This window comes from Mustela nivalis, assembly GCF_964662115.1.
Source record: "Mustela nivalis genome assembly, chromosome: 19".
Lineage (NCBI taxonomy): Eukaryota > Metazoa > Chordata > Mammalia > Carnivora > Mustelidae > Mustela > Mustela nivalis.
Genome location: NC_139038.1, coordinates 3,235,561 through 3,251,463, shown reverse-complemented (window position 1 = coordinate 3,251,463; position 15,903 = coordinate 3,235,561). Strand labels below are relative to the sequence as shown.

At 51.6% G+C, this 15,903-nt stretch overlaps 1 long non-coding RNA gene across 1 annotated transcript; it reads left to right on the top strand.

The window, feature by feature from the left end:
* The first annotated feature begins 5,408 nt into the window (after positions 1–5,408).
* On the top strand, positions 5,409–15,420 carry LOC309854614. The gene is made up of 3 exons (XR_014306317.1): positions 5,409–5,471; positions 12,906–13,001; positions 15,151–15,420. It is a non-coding gene; the product is annotated as an uncharacterized lncRNA (long non-coding RNA).
* Positions 15,421–15,903: the final 483 nt, after the last annotated feature.

Sequence of the window (15,903 nt, the reverse complement as noted above, 5' to 3'; positions counted from 1 at the left end):
GTGTGGAGGCGGAGCGGGACGAGGAAACAAAGGGCCCTTCTCCTTCCCGTAGATGTTTTTTGATCCCAAGGGCAGCTCAGCTGATGGAGGAAAGACATTTGAGAGTCAATGATATTAGACCATTTTTATACTTTATCCCTGAGAAAAAATGCCGCTTGTTGATAGTTTCTGGAAGTGGCCCAAACCTCTGTGCGATCTGCCGGAGACGTCATTAAGGAGTCTGAAGAGCCAGCAGCAGGAAGGACAAAGCGTGCTCCTGTCTCCCGCTCCGGTCTCGCTCTGTCCATTGGTCTCTTACATGGGGTTTTTGGAAGGACAGGAGAGCTCAAGTCGAATAAGGGATTCATTCCCATAATTCAAGAGTCACCATCCTTTCCAGGCGACTCTAGAATTCATGGCTTATCCTGGCTCTCCAAACATCTACCTTAGAGGAAAATGTTACCAGTGTACACGGCTCATGACGCCCCGGGACCGAGGAATTTACAAGAGTTTTATTCAAGCCGCGGTTTTGTGGCCACTGGAGCCCAGCACCTGGGAAGGGGCCGGGAGGAAGCAGGGAGAGCCTGGCCGCCATACAAGCCTGGGGGGTCCTGGCAGGAGTGTGTCTGTCGGATCACCCCCTCTCCCAGGCTGAGGGGGCCCTGGTGGCCGCCCGGAGCTCCTTCCCCAGAGGTAGATTCCCCCAGGAAGGGATGGACTCTGCAGCCGAGTCTCCCCAAGCTGGGGGTCCCGTGGGCACAACCCAGTGTCCGCCACTGGGGGTATCTCCTGTCTGTCAGGATCTTTGAAACCAAGCCCTCGAGACTGGCTGTCTCCCTTCCCTGATCCACTTCCCTGCTCGGAGCATCGGGCAGACACATCTCTCCCTGCTACTCAGAGAGCTCAGGTTCATGGCTATAAGCAGCTCATCTCAAATGCGCTATGAACGTTATTTCAGAAGGTGCTCAGATTTTTATTGTTATTTATTTACTTTTAAAAGATTTTATTTATTTATTTGTCAGAGAGAGAGAGAGAGAGAGCGAGCACAGGCAGACAGAGAGGCAGGCAGAGGCAGAGAGGGAAGCAGGCTCCCCGCCGAGCAAGGAGCCCGATGCGAGACTCGATCTCAGGATCCTGGGATCACGACCTGAGGCGGAGGCAGCAGCTTAACCGACTGAGCCACCCAGGTGTCCCAGTGCTCAGATTTTTAGAAAGCAACACACCTGAGGTTCAGATCCGTACCTTTCTCACGAGACACACACCGTTAGAACTTCCAGAATTCCCCCACTGCAGTTTCTGAAGGGCCAGACCACCAGCAGGCGAATGCAGAGACCACCAGACAGAGGGACAAGAGGAGGCATCCGTGGCTCCTTTAAGCGCCGACCTGCTCCTCGTGTCTGGAATCCGGGCTTTCCCCTGATCGCACCGGCCCCCAGCCCGACCCGTCTTGCCCGTGACAGGTTTCACCTTCACCAAGGGTGTCTCCTGCAGGACGGGGCTCGAACCACCCAGAGGAACGCTTGCTGTTTGCCTCTCCACCCTCCAGTGGCACCTTCATTCCTCGCCAGGCTGCAGAGCAGCAAGGAGAGGGGGCTCAGCTGTCAGGGGGCTTCATGTCAGGAATGTTAGGTCCTCGTGGCTGTTTTTCTCAATTGTGTTTTCTGGATAAACATATTTCTCTCTGCTTGAGAGCTAGGTCAGCATCCTGTTCAGCTTTCTGCTGTGGAGAAAGCCCCCCGGTTCTCGCTCGGTCTGCATGTAAGTGTGAGAAACCAACCCTCTTGTCCACTCTCAACTTTTGATTCAATCTGGAAGAATTGAATGTATTCTAAAAATATGCATATGATTGCATTAGTTTCCCAAGCATATTTAAAGGTGCAAGTAGCTTCTAATGTTTAAGAACCAACCGACAGAAAAAAAACAAGATTTAACTTGAACATTGACTTTTATAAAATGTGTACCTTCATTTAAAAGGAGAAGTACAAAGCTGTAGTCTGGGAGTTTGCGGTTACCTTACTGGATATGGAGTCACCTGGAACCCACTGGAAAACCGACATCACATTTTGCTCAAGAACTGCTTGTGTTTGGAGTGCCTGGAGGGGCTCAGTCAACTAAGCGTCTGCCTTCAGCTCAGGTCATGATCCCAGAGTCCTGGGACCGAGTCCCACATCAGACTCCTTGCTCAGCGGGGAATCTGCTTCCCCCTCCGCCTGCTGCTCCCCCTGCTTGTACGCTCGCTCTTTCTCTGACAAATAAATGAATAAAATCTTTTTTTTTAAAGATTTTATTCATTTATTTGACAGAGAGAGAGATCACAAGCAGGCAGAGAGGCAGGCAGGGAAAGAGGGGGAAGCAGCCTCCCCACTGTGTAGAGAGCCTGATGTGGGTCTCGATTCCAGGACCCTGAGATCATGACCTGAGCTGAAGGCAGGGGCTTAACCCACTGAGCCACCCAAGTGCGCCAATGAATAAAATCTTAAAAACAAACAACAACAACAACAACAAAAATGTGTTTATTCACTGTTTGCCTGCCAAGAAACGCCCCTGTCCTAGAAGAAAATGGGGTCAGAGGGAACAATTCAGAAAATGAGATCCGAGAATTCTACCCTGATTTTCTTTTCTTTTCTTTTTTTTTTTTTTAAAGCAGGCTCCATACTTAGCATGGAGCCCAGTGTGGGGTTTGACCTCATGACCCTGAGATCAAGACCTGCTCTCAAGTCAAGAGTCAGAAACCTAACCAAGTGAGCCACCCAGGTGCCACTCCCACACTGACTTTTGAGACAACGCGGGTCTACTTGGCTATGCACGTCTCTCTCTCTCCATGGACTCCGTGACGGTCTTTATCCCCCGGTGCTCATCGTGGTCCAGCCTCTTCCCATTAGGGTTCACGGCAGACGCGGCAATGCCCTTCCCAAGTGACCCGTCGGTTTTGGTATTTAAGAGCAAGTTCCTATTGGTAGGAATCCTACTCATTTCTTTAGGAAACGCTGATAGGGCCGATTATGAATGCTGCACTATGGAGGGCGAACGCAGATGGAAGCCATCCTCTGTCTTCAAGGGCTCGGTGTGTTCCCAGGGAAGGTAAGGCATGGCCGCAATGACTAGTGTACAAGGTGGCATGGGAGAAACGACACAGGACATTTACAGGTGCTACGGACACCTGGGAAGGCAGAGCTGACTCCAGCCACACACCGGATTATTGTGTCTGGAGGCGAGGGGCACATTACCAACATGGTGGGCCTTGATCCGGACTCGGGAATGTGAGCAGGCATGCAAGCTTCTCCCGCCACCCCTTATCATGTGATGGGAGTCTGTTTCCTACGGGATGGTTAAGCGAATGTCCCAGTTTTGAGAAAGGTTCATTAACTGGAAAAGTTTCAACTGAGTCTTATTCTTACTTCCCAGAGCTTTAGCCCATGGGGGCCGGCTTCACCTCTCATCACTGATGACGAACATTGAGAGGCGTTTCTGTGTCCTCGTGACACACACTAGTGGGGTGAAAAACAATTTTCTTTTTTGAAAATTAGGAACTGTAAGAATGCACCTGTAAGCAGAGCCTACCTGAAATCTTTGGCTTCTCTAGTCTGAATTTAGTCTCCTTGGGAGATGGAATGTTAACTATGCTGATCTAACAAGAAGTTAGGGGGCCAGGTTGGGGGGCACCTTTATAAAATATCATCTTTCTCCGTAGTCTTGAAGAGAACCGTGTCTTCTAGATGTTTCCGTTGGGAAAGGCAGTCTCCTGTGGGTAACACTCCCACCCCTGCTCTGCCTCACAGGCACAGACTTGGGTCCAGGGCACATCCTCATCGGGGCCAGAGAGCTCCGCCCGCACCTGCTGACCATCTCGTGGGGAATGCTTCCCTCCTGCAGAGCCAGCGCCTGTCCTGGGCTCTGAGTGTGTCATACGTGCGTCACAGGGCACCTGGCCAACCCCACTGCTGCATCTGTCCTCCTGGGGTGAGGCGACAGGGCCCCCTTGCTTTGGCATGAGAAGGTGCGTGCAGACTTCTGCCCAACACCAGCAGCCAGGAGGGACCCGGGGCCACGGGGTCAGACACCCACCACTGAAGTGGATCCTGTGAAGCCTCTTCTCTGGGGGGGGGCATGGCATCCCAGCCAAGAGGCCGCGGGCACAAGCACATGGAGCTCCGTGCCTGGTGACCGGTCTCACCCTGGAGAGCCCTCTGGGGAGGGGCTGGCATGAGTAGGGAATGGAGGAAAGCCAGGAGCTAGAATACATCAGGTCATGTCCAAGGAAGCCGTACATCACCGGCGGCAGTTCGAGACTCCCAGCCCGGTTGTAGGGTACGTGGAACTGCTTTCACTTCCCCTATTCAGTAAGTTCCGGGTCCATAAATTCCCTGGCACGGTCGCTGGTATGGAAATGAGAAACTCTCGACCAGCATAGTTGATATGCACTCAAGATTCTGAAGTCTGATCTGAAGCATGGCACGAACATCGTAAGCATTCAACCTATTTCCCCTGGATCATGAATTTAGATCAGGAACCTCGGTCCATGGGATGGAGTTGTCTGGAGGCTCAGAAGGAAGGAAGCCGGGCGGTTTGCTTCACTCTCACCCAGAGCCCAAGGCGCCTCTAGACACGATGACCAGCGTGTGACCCGGGGGTAAATATTGATGTCTTGCGTGATCCAAGCACTGGATGAAAAACTCATTTGTGTATCAGTTATCATTCTTAGAATGTTGTTTAGAAATGGGGCTCTATCACAGGCTTGCTGCTGGCAGAGGAGGAAGGAGACCGACATTCACAGTGTCAGGCACCACACCGACAACGTCTGTCTCCATGGCCGTGTTCCTACTATCTCTGACTTAGGGAGGGGAGAACAGGGCCAGAGCAGCGGTGCGGGAAACCGGCCCCACTTACAGCCAGCTTCCCAGAGTCCTCGCCCTGGCTGAGCCCCGAGCCCTCTGCTCACCTGGCAGTCGGAGATGCCGGCTCTGGTGGGAAGCTCCAGCAGGCCTGTGTCTGAGGTTCATCCCTTTCGAGAACTTTCAAGAAGGCAGCTTTGCAGGTCAGGAGAGACAGATGCTCCTTGGCAGCACTTTTTGTGGAAAAGATCCGTGAGTTTCTGTTAATCACAAGCTGAATGTGAGCCGAAGCGCCATGCGACGTCCAAGCAGTAACGCTAGTTGCTGGAAACAGGTGGTTTAAACCGGCCCCTGGTCGCGGGAACCGACACTGCCAGGAACAGGTCCGTCTTCCAGAATGCCTCTCCTTTATTTCGAGAGAGACACTGACAAATTAAAGAGAATGGTGATGTGGGCGGTGGGTCTGGAAATTCCGTCATGTGGGAAAGGGATGAAGGGACGGGAGGTATTTGTTTGGTAAAGGCCAAAGAGCTCGCAGGAAGGAATTTGGTGGGGGAGGGTTGGTTCAGCCAATGTCCAGGAAACCCCTCCTGTATGCTCAGCTCTGTTCTGGATGCCAGGATACGGCCAGAACCCAATGGACACGATACCCGCCATCAGGTGACTACAATTCTGGGTTGGTGGGGGGACGGACACAAAATAAAACCAATCATTAAGCAGTCTGCTAGATCATAGGGAAGTGGGACAGGGCCTGTGGGGGTGGGGTGAAGCTGCAATTTTCAATGAAAGCGTCGGCAGGGACCCTATTGATGATGTGACATCGGAATGGACCTCCAAGAGGTGAACGAGGGTGCCACCTGGGAGATGTGAGATGGGCAGCCAAGCAGAGGACAGCTTCAGCAAAGGCCTGAGACATGGCAGGCCTGACCCCCCAGCAGCGTGACAAGCCGGGGGTGGGCAGGGGGAGGAGGGAAGCGGCCTGGGTCAAGGAGCTCCTTGTGAAACCCCGCCTGCACGGGGAGCTGGGACCTGAGGATGTGGTCGGCAGGGAGGCCGGAAGGGGAGGTTAAACCAGCAGAAAGGGGACTCGCGCTGGGTCCTTCCGTGGAAGGGGTGAGGAAGGGGCCGGTGTGCAGGGGCCTTGAGGGCAGGGGTGCAGCAGCTGTGGCTGAGCAGTGGACGGACGGAGCTGCGTTCACTAAGCCCGGAGCGCATGGAGTGCTCGGACGCATAGGGGTGGGGGAAGCCTGTTGGAATGGGAGGGAAGGAGGTGGGGTTCCGAGTCTGAGGGTTGGGGACGGCTGGGCTGGGGGGGGCCTTTCGGGGTCCTCAGCACAGCAAGGAGATGGAACCGAAAGCCCCGAGCCCGGGTGGGGTGGCCACTAAGGGAGCGTGTGGAGCTGGAGAGGGTCCGGTGTCTGCACACACCCCAAGGTTCCGGCGATGGGGAAGAGCAGGACGCAGCCCAGGGGTCTGGGAAGGAGCCACCGGAGCAGTGGGAGGGAAGCCCAGAGGGTCTGTGTCCTGGAGGCCAGGCAGAGAAAGTGGCTGGATGAGAAGGGGGTGACCACATGGCATGTCACGTGTTTTGCTACTGGAACCAGCAAGAGGCAGGCTGAAGACCGAGCGTCGGATTTGACAGTGTGCAGGTCCTGGCGGAGTCGACAAAGAGCCGGCGACATGAAATCGGCTGGAGAGGTGGCAGGAGGGGAACGGGTCTCAGCTCCAGAAGCAACATCAGGACCGGCGGGTGACGCTGGTAGGAAAGAGCGTAGGCCCGCTAGGATCACCCACGCGGACCCTGACCAACAGGGACCTCCCTGACCGGACCTGGCCCAGCGGAAACGGATGTGCACGTTCACTGGGAACATCATGGCCGGATTCCTGCAGCCTGTGGAAGGCGGCCTGCGGTGACTTAAAAGGTCACTTAACACCTCTAAGACTCGATCATTCACTTTGTCTTGGGCTCCGTGAAAGTCACCTGCCGGGGACCGCACCGTCCTCAGGAGCGAGGACATCCCGTCCTGGTGATAACATCAAGGCAGACAGGAAGCCTCTGTTTCCGCCCCGTGTTCTTTTTCTTTCTACGATTGTATTTACGTCCCCAGCTCCTCTTCCTAAACTGCTGAATGTAGCCCAACGCCCCAAAGGAAGACAAGAATTCTTCGTAGGATCAATACGCAAAATGGAAAGAAAAGCGTCAGAAAGAAAGCTGCACAGTAAGCAGGGCCTCCCGGTGGAGAAGAAACAAACGTTCTAAATGAGTAATGAGAAGGAGCCTCATTCTGGCGGAGCCACATGGGGTGCTCACAGGCGCAGCACAAAGAGCCGGGGAACCTTTGTTTCAGCGGGAGGACGATGTCTGGGAGCTGCCGAGAGCCATCTCGGGAGGGAGGCAGAGCCACACCGGCACTTTGAATTAGAAGGCGGCTGGAGTTTTGAAAAAGAGGCCTGGTGTGCGGTGTGGTTTTTCACAAATATTATTTTTATGTTTTGGCCTGAATTATTTGTTGAATATCGCTACCCCGTTATGCCCTTTGATTTCCTGGGAGGCGGACATCGTCATTTGAAATGACCACGTTTCCTTAATGCCTATGTGTTTCCTGCCTACGGGTCCTCGCTGAAATGTAAGCTCCCGGAGGAACCTTAAAGACCTTCTCTGTCTTGTATACGGCTTGGCATTTCATAGAAGCTTGATAGGAATTTGTTTATTAAATTTGATTTTATGTGGTTGAGGCTATGAGAACACCCTCCTTTTCTAGGGTTGGGAGTAGGTGAAGCTCTAGGATGGGTCCAAATAAAAAAGAGATGTTGTCTGCCAGACAGCAACCATTCCCAGCTCCCTTCTCCTTTGTTTATCTTCCACTTTCAAGAATGGAAAATGGCCAGTTGTTGGCTTTCCCGTATTTTAATTCTTTTTGCCACAAGGGATTATCATAGACCACAATCCTAAGGGAACATGATGATGGGTTTCAATGAAAGTTTTTTCTCTGTTGATAACAAGAGAGAACCATTACAGGAAACGATCTCTTGCTACTGCCCCCACTGTTTCCTGCTTTTGAGGTCATGATGCCTGGAGCTGCAGCAGCCACCTTGTGACCATTAGGCAACAAGCATGAGATCAAAAACTCACTTCTTGGAGAAGAACGAGCAAAAAAAAAAAAAAAAAAAAATGGAGTGATCTTGGATCTCTGACAACCCTTTTAAGTTAAGGGCAGCCACCCCTGAGGACTCTGAGGTACAGAAGAGTTTACTAACCTGTTTAGGTTCACCTAGTAAGCTCGGCCACCAGAACTTGGCCTCAAATCTATGTTCAGATCAATTCCAATTTCCCATGGACTCTGCACCCACGGGAGGCAACTGACAGAGGCAGTGCCAGCCCAGTGGGTTGGGTATGCATGGTCTGGAAGAGAGGTGGAGGAGCTTTTTCCAAAGCGAGCTTACCTCCCTGGTTGTCTGGGGGACTCAGTCCTGGAACCAGCAGCTATGGGATGAGGAAGCCCAAGTAACCCCTGCCGAGAGATGGCACAGAGGTCACAGGTGAGCCTCCCAGCCCCCAGCCCAACAGGGGTGCCAGTGGATGGCCAGCACCAGCCGCCAGACTCAGGAGTGAAGCTGACTCTCTGTGCTGTCCGTGGGGTGGTCACCAGTCCTATGTGCCCCTTTCAACTTAACAACTGCAATTAATAAAGTTTAAAATTCAGCTCCTCAGCTGCACTAGCCCTGTTTCAAAAAATGCTCAAAGGCCGTTGAACACCCAGCTTTCCCGTTTGCCCAGCTGCGGCCTCAGACAGGTGAAGGAGCAGAGACGGGAGACAAGCTGTCCCAGGGGACCTATGTCTAGAGTCCTGACCCACGGAGCCTGGAAGCAAAACGAAATGGTCACTTCTTGCCTCTGCGTTTTGGGGTGGCTTGCTGGAACCCCACAGAAGGGTGTGCTGGGATTGCATAGCTGGACAGGCATGGGCAGTGCCTGGGGACAGGCTCTCCGTCCCAGCAGCCAGGCACATTGGTGCAGGGTCTGGAAGGGACAAGAATCCCTTGGCCAGGGATACGGTTGCTCCTTTGTGAAATGTCCTCTGCCTGGATGCCGGTTATCGGGGAAGTTTGCATTCCGGCCTTGTTTTGACTATGGCCTTGGAGCTCCTCTGCGAGTCATCAGAAGCTGAGTCACTGAAGAGGGGTCGTCCTGTGGACAAATCTGTTTGTCTCAGCTCCATTTTACTCCCCTGTTTTCCCCTAAAGAGGTTACCAGTGACTCTTTCTTGGTGACTTTTGGATAATAATAAAAATACATATATATAAATTTCACCTTGGGTGTAATAAAAATCACATATATTTTATAAATAGGAAGGCAGCTGCTATGACCAAGGTGTTTTATTTTTTGGGCAATAAAAGGGAATGTGTTTGAATGTTCTTTTTTTTTTTTTTTCTCTACGGTGCATCTTGGCTATCAGAAAATCTGTTATTTGGAGTAAAAATCAGTAAAGAGAGTACAGAGTGGAGTACACAAAGGTGTTGATTTGCAGTAACATTTCAAGCAGAGGAGACAAAGTTTAGATCCATTATAACTACGTATTTGGTAGCTATTTTTCTCTGTGAGTTTCCTCCCACCTGCGAGGTGTCCAGACGCAGAAATGGGGGTGTCTGAATATAGTGGCGTGTGGCCCTTGGACCACACTTTCTGCCACGTCTAGAGAGACGAGTCACAGGACCCCTGGAGCTGGCTGAGTGACTGGTCCAAGGGAGAGTGGTTTTATTTTCACTCCGTTCTTTTACGGTCATCTAGAACATGGGGCAAAGTTTGGGGGGCCCAGAGCATAGCGTAAGTGTGAACAGGGGTAACCAAAAGAATCTGTGTTTCACGCCCATTCTGTTCCTAGGCTTGGTTGAGAAGACATCAAACAAGGAGTTCTGACAGCCTATATCTGTATCTACCTAAATATCATGGTGGTCAGTTTTATGTCAACGTGACCTCCACGGGGCACCCAGAGTGAGCACTGTTCCTGGGTGTGTCCGTGGGGGTGTTTCTGGCTGAGACGAGCTTTGGAGTCCGTGAACGCAGGAAAGCAGACGGCCCTCCCCGGTATGGGCGCGTCTCACCCCCTCCCTTGAGGTTACCGAATAGAGCAAAAGATAAATTCCTCACCCCGTCTTCTTCCTCTGCTCCCTCCACCTGCCCCCCACCCCCCATTCCAGTCTGGTAAAGCTTTAGTAAAAGCCATGGAGGGAATCCTATTCAATTCCACGCACAGGGGCTGGTCCGGGTCCTGGGGGGCAGAGACCGTGCCCCGCCCGCGGGAGCCGCTGTCCCTCGGCCACTCCGGGGTCGGCCCCACACTCCCCCAACACAGCGCAGGGGACCCTCACCGGCACGAGAGCCACCCTCGTGATGGCTGCCATCTACCTCCTCCACAGAGAAGGCACAAACCAGGACCCTCGAGATAACGCACCTGTTTGTCCCCAATTCCTCCTTTCTCTCTTGATGAATTCACATTTGTGGTAGAAAAGCCAGACAATGAACTCAGCAGAGAGATACAGAAGGGAAGTTGCCAGAATTCTGTCCCCACCGCCGGAGCCCATCATTAGCGTATTAAGGTTTTCTCGTCTGTACTGATTTCCATGCAAATGTGCGCACGGTGTTTACGGTATCAGGTAATGCTGTGATCTGCTTCTCTCACTTAAAAATATATTCTGTTTCCCATGCAATTTTCTTTGCAATCAAACGAACTTTCCAGCCCGAGTCGAGAAGGACAGGATGGAATAATCAATGCTTTTTTATGCTTATTTGCTAGTTGAGATTTTTATAAAGATTTGGCCTCGTGGGTAAGGGTCACAGGATCCAAACGTATTACCTGAAAGGATGTTATTAACTAGAGGATTTAAATAGGTTCAGCAAGAAAAGGAATTGACAGCATGAGTCTCTAAAGGATGCAGTCTGCGTGGCTGGGTTAGTCCTAAAACAGCTCTTCCAGGGGTGCCTAGGGGCTCAGTCAGTGAAGCATCTGCCTGAGCATCTGCTCAGGTCATAGTCCCAGGGTCCTGGGATCAAGCCTCACGTTGGGCTCCCTGCTCTGCGGGGAGCATGCTTCTCCTTCTCCCTCTCCCCCTCCCCTCCGGTCATACTCTCTCTCTCAAATAAATAAAATCTTAAAAAAATATATATAAAACAACTCCTCTAGATGTGAACCAAAAGTACGGAATTCAGCTAACGGAAGCAAGAGGGCAGCCTGTCTGTAGTAAATGTTCTTTCTCTCCAGGATCTCTTTGTTAGAACTTAGGAAATTCTGGCTAGCTCCATGGGGTTAAGGCCCTAGCGTTTCAGGGTGAGGGCAAGGGCCGTCCGTGATTAGTGGTTGCGATGGACTACTTGTGTCTCCTCCAAACTCCTATGTTGATATCCTGAATGTGAGAGTTTTAGGAGGGGCCTTTAGGAGGTGACTAGTTCAGGGAAGGTGGGCCCTCCTGAGGGCATCAGTGCTCTGAGAAGAAGAGCAGGACGTTTCCTCCATTTCTCTCTGCCGCACAGAGGACACGGCGGAAAGCTGTCCCTCTGCACACCAGGAAGAGGACCCTCGTCGGGAACCCGACCCCGCAGGGACCCCACTCTCAGACTGCCAGCCTCCGGAACAGTGAGAAAGACACGTTTGTTGTTTTAGCGCCCGGTCTGAAGTTCCAGACAGAGTGGCCTGGACCGAGTCCGACGGTAGTGAGCAGAGGGGCTGAGGCCGGAGGTGCCTCGCGGTGAGACGTTCCAAGCGTGCCCGGCGTGAGCCTGCAGTCCGGGGGCCTCCCGCAACACCCTCGGGTCCAGCGACTCACTAGAAGGGCTCGGACTGGAGAAGATGCTACAGTCCCAGGGAGGTTTATCGCGGCAGAAGGGCGCTGGCTGAAATCGGCCAAGGGACGGGCGCGTGCGGCAGAGCTTCCTGTCGTCCCTCCCGGGGAAGCCATGCGGACAGCACCGATTTCTCCAGCACCGACGCGTGACCATACACACGGAGCACTGCCCACCGGGGACGCTCACTCACGCCTCAGGGTCCGGAGCTCTCACTGGGAGTCCGTTACCAAGGCATGGCTGACCATCCGTGTGCCCGAACTTAGTCTGCAACCTCTCCAGAGACCAAGCTGATTCTGTGTGGCCCCAGGAGGCCGCCATAAATCTTGCTGTTAGTGTCGACTGTCTGGCAGGACCCAGGCGTCCCCCCCCACCCTGGGGAAGCAAAGGCACACTCGTATCAGGAAGGACATTCTATCAGGAAGGGCTTTAGCAGTGACGTCCCAGGAGCTGGTCAAGGGCAAACCTTCAATGTACACGGTTCGGACACCTGGGCCTGATGCTCAGCCCTTTTCAGCCCCAGCCCGTGGCATCCGTGGCTCCCCACGCATTTACACTGTGGTTCAGGTGCCCCCCACGCCGTCCATGCCCTTGACTTGAATTTGTCCCAGGGTTGAGATGACAGCTGAGCAGGGACCTGCCAGGGACTGCCTCCTGTTCAGCCGCTTCTCTTTATCTTGCTCTTGGATCTGATTGAGAAACTAAGAAAGGATTTTTTTTGGGGGGGGTGGGAGGGGGCAGGTGGTGCCGTTCCCTCTGGTATGTGGATAGGCAGAAAATAGGGGCCTGGAAAAGGGAATGCTAGCTAAACAGAACCAGAAAAGCTCGGCTTGCGGTCAAAAGAGAAGGGAGCTGTTCAGAATCTCATGGAACCACACCGAACTGGAAGGGTTTAGCCTCCCTGGGTACTCGTGGTTTAATGCACACACCCGCGGGCAGCTGTCCAAGGGAGAGATCAGAGGGAAGCTACAAATAACATCCTGATCAAAATAGAGTCCTGTTTCCCAACACCACACTTTAGTGTTCTAGTGGTTCAAGTCATTATTACGATCTCCGTAAAAGATACCGTGAATAATCGTCACAAGCATTTTCCCTAGGTGGCTCGAAGAATTTTGCTTGAGGATGTCCTCAAGGTGCACAAAGAATCCACACACACACACCTACACACCCCAGCCCCTTCTCGTGTCACATACACGGGCTTAAGGAATCAAGCGCTCAATACCAGACTTGTGTTTTTTTTTTTTTTTTTTTTTTAGGCATTCAGTGGACAACAAGCATGTCCTCATTAAAGATCATGGAAATGCAAATGAGAGCCTTACTTACCGGTCGGAGAGATGGAGTGGGAAACACTGGTGAGGACGTGAATCAGTAGGAATAGTCACAGACGGCCAATGACCTTGCAGGGCCTCTGGTGACCATACTCAGTGCTGGGAGTTGCCCACCCCCTGCTGGAGAGTGGAGAGCCACTCCAGGGCTTGGCACGTGTCTGCAGGGACCCATCTGGGCAGGTGCACAGCGGCAGTGTCTACAGAGACAAAACGACGGGAAGAATCTAAGTGTCGGTCAGGAGGAGACGGGGCAAATGCGCAGTCCTGACCACACGATGGACACCACGGGTGGTTCCTTTGAGCGCAGACCCTGCTTCCAACTGCAGGCACCTGTGATGGGAACCACCCAACCCTCCCTCATGCAGCAAGGCTGCAAGTTCTCGGTGTTAGCAGCCTCGAGAGCCATCCTCCCGAGGGGGCTGGGGAAGCCGGCGGCTACAGAGCTCGCTGGCCTGTCCTGTGCATCTCTGAGACCTGTCCCGGGGCTGGAGCCCTGTGCCGAGCCGCGTTCTTTTCCTTTGTTTGTTTGGAGGTGATATAAAGAGGTCGGGGGTGGGTAAGAGAGGAGATGTTATTATTTAATAGTTATCGTTTATTACTATTATTTTTATTTCCCTCCAGGTAAATGACCCAGCCCCTCAGCCTCGTCTTAGGGTTGGGCCTTTGGGGGAAACACAGGCTATGACCTGGCTGGCCACAAGCTGTCTCTGGGAACATTCCAGCAAACCTTTGCAGATGTCCCGCAGGCTCCTCTGCGAGCAGGAAACATTAATTGTCTCTGCTTCACTCGGCTCTCTCCGCTGACCCCGTGCCCTCCTCTCTGTAGCCCTTGGCCAGGAGAGGAAGGCTCCGACCTCCCAGATGTGCCCTCATCTGTCACCAGACAGGAGCCCCCGTGGCCGTCAGCTCCGCTAACTTGCTAATGACACGCCAGAGAGAGGTTTATCTCCTTAAAATGCCTCTGTGACACCTCTACAGCTCATATTACAAAAATCTCTCTTCCGTTCTAGGATGTTCAGGAACTGTAGCACACGCTAGACTCGCATCCGAGCAAAAGCACGCGGTTCTACCCAAATGTTTGATACAGAACCTTGTTGCTCACTTGCATCTCCTCATCCTCATACTCTAGGGTCCTCCTACCCCACAGGCGGGGGAGGGGTGTCCCTGCCCGGGTGGGGGGGTACTGATTTTCATAGTAAACGTGGGATGACTCCCGTCCCCCGGAAAAGCGTGCCCTCCACACGGTATCTATAATTGGCTTCTTGGCAGTTACAACCAGTCAGCTACATTACTAGGGACGAAATAAAATCAAAACCAATGATCCTGGTTTTGTTTACAGGAGCAGCTAATCAAACTGGTGTCATTCTAGCTTGAAACTGGTCATTTTATTTTTAACAAGATTGTATTTATTTATTTGTCAGGGAGAGAGGGAGAGGGAGAGAGCACACAAGTAGGGGGGGAGCGGCACAAGGAGAGGGAGGGGCAGACTCCCCGCTGAGCAGGGAGCCCCATACGAACTCCATCCCAGGACCCCGGGATCATGACCTGAGCCGAGGGCAGACGCTTGCAAGACGGAGCCACCCAGGTGCTCTAAAACTGGGCATTTTAACTAAACCCAGGACAAAGCCTGAAGAAGGGCTTTGAGCCTCCAATATATGCCCGACTGAGGCTGAGAGCTGGGATGGCCCACGTCTTTTTATGTTGTCTCAGTCTCTTCTGGAAGACAAAGGATGAGATAGGTGAAAGCAGGTAATTTTTTTTTTTTTTTTTGGTCTCAACTAGGAAAATTCCCAAATGAAAGAGTGATACGAACAAATAATTAATTTAAACAATATTTATTTTTTGGCTGGCGAATTAGTTTCACGATCTGGGTGGGATTATAACACAGTTCTTTTCAAAAAACAATTTCCAAAACATCACTGTTAAGAAGGTAATGAAAAGCTACATGCATTAAAGGAAAAACAAAGTTACATTCTTTATATGTAAGGGCATATCTACAATATTATATATTTAAGATCATGTTTATCTGGACGCTGGGGAATCACATGGGAAGAATTGGCCCTGGGAGCTAGTCACACATTTCTGTTTTTAGCTAGATCTCCTAATGTGTGATCACTGGTATTCTTCTGAAAAGCAAAGGTTTTCAATGTTGTTCTATTTTATTTTTCACCAGGTTGCCTGTGGACTTCTTCAAAGTGGTTTTTATGGTTCATGAATTGGAAATCCTGGTCACCCTCAGTGAATTCTTCTCTGGTATTCCTAACGCTTTCGATGACAAAAGCTGACTCTCGTGTGCAGGTGGGGAGGGTCCCGTGAGCACAGGGCAATGCCAGTGAACGGAGGTCATGGTCAATTCTATGACTTCCGTGTTTAAATGTGTAAGCATTTTAGTCCAATGTGTAAGCATTTCAGTCCAAATTTTTACAGATCCCATCTTTCTGCTTCCATTCAGAATATTCTCAGTTGACAAATATTTTCATGAATCAAAATTCATGAAGGAAGTTTACTCTAGGATTCTTTTGAGCGTTTTGCTGATCAAAGATGTGGGCAAACGACACGTACTCTGCAGTTAAAAATCAGAGCGTCATTGAGAGAGAGTCTTCCTGCGAGCCTAGACCCAAGTTTAGAATCTTAAAATGCAGTCTTGTCATGGTTTGAACGCACACGATTTCAGTTTACTGCCACGCTGGCTTTTGTGGGAACACATTCAATACCTTCCTGATTGCTGACTTTATTTTCAATAATTGCATTTTGCTAAGATCCTCAAGTGCCGAAGATCTTTTGGAAATCCTTGATTACTTTAATTAAATATTTCCAACTGATTTTGTAAAAAAAAAAAAATGCACCCAAAACTTGGAGGATTCATATACTTACAAGTCACTTACCATTGCAGGATATTTAAATAGTTTTTTCTGGGGGTGCCTGC